Raw genomic sequence first — 1239 nt, 5'->3', positions numbered from 1 at the left:
TAGAAAATGGACACCAAGAATTTATGTGGTCGGCAATTTATGCCTACGTCCACGAAACAAGGATCAATCTTCACTATATGAAAAAGATGAGTACAACAAGAGTAGTCTTACCAAGACAAAGACAAGGCTTGATGGATACAAGAAAGTATGATACACACTTTCTATCACTCTAAACTTCATTCACAATGTGTAGTGGAACACTTTCACTCTCACTCTTGGAGTGGAACTCTAGCTTTGGACTTGATCCTTTGCTACTCACACTTGGTTCTTAATTGGTTACTTCACTACAACATCACACCCATATTTATAGGTAAGGGTTTGACATTCTACTAGTTTCTAGTGTATTCTTCAAACCTCTAGCATAGAAAATTCTAGACTAACCACAACATTGTAGCTTCTAGATCTTTCCATTTGCAACCAAGGAAGCTAGTACTCTCTAGCTTCTTCCATCAACTTAATAACATGCTAGAATTGTCTAGCATGCTCTAACCACCTCACTTGCTTACTAGAATAATCTAGAACATTGATCACGGGCTGGACCATATACCAACAATCTCCCCCTCCAGTCCATGGGGGAGGAATTCCGATCATGACTCCAAGTTACCTGGAGTCCATCCTAGCAGCCTTAATGCATAATTCCAACTTTGATTTTGTGACTACCTTTGTTAACATGTCTGAAGAATTATTATCGGTATGAATCTTCTTCAGCTGTAGCAACTTGTTCTCAATAGCGTCTCTAATCCAGTGATAACGAATATCAATGTGCTTGGTACGTGAATGATATGTAGTATTCTTGCTCAAATCCAGAGCACTCTTACTATCACAATAAATGCCATAATCACTCTGCTTCGAACCCAACTCTTAGAGAAACCTTTTCAGCCACAATAACTCCTTGCATGCTTCTGTAGTGGCTATGTATTCAGCCTCGGTTGTGGACAAAGCAACACACTTTTGCAACTTGGATTGCCAAGACACGGCTCCCCTTGAAAAAGTAAACAAGTACCCAGACGTAGATTTTCTACCATCCAGGTCACCTCCCAAGTTAGCATCTGTAAATCCTATCAAGATTGGTTTGGAATTGCCAAAGTACAAGCATATCTTAGAAGTCCCCTTCAAATATTTGAGAATCCACTTAACAGCTTCCCAATGGTCTTTCCCTGGATTAGAGAGAAACCTACTCACCACGCCTACTGCATGAGCAATATCTGGCCGTGTGCACACCATTGCATACATGATACT

This window comes from Malus domestica, chromosome 06, assembly GCF_042453785.1.
Source record: "Malus domestica chromosome 06, GDT2T_hap1".
Lineage (NCBI taxonomy): Eukaryota > Viridiplantae > Streptophyta > Magnoliopsida > Rosales > Rosaceae > Malus > Malus domestica.
This window is presented reverse-complemented; position numbering follows the sequence as displayed.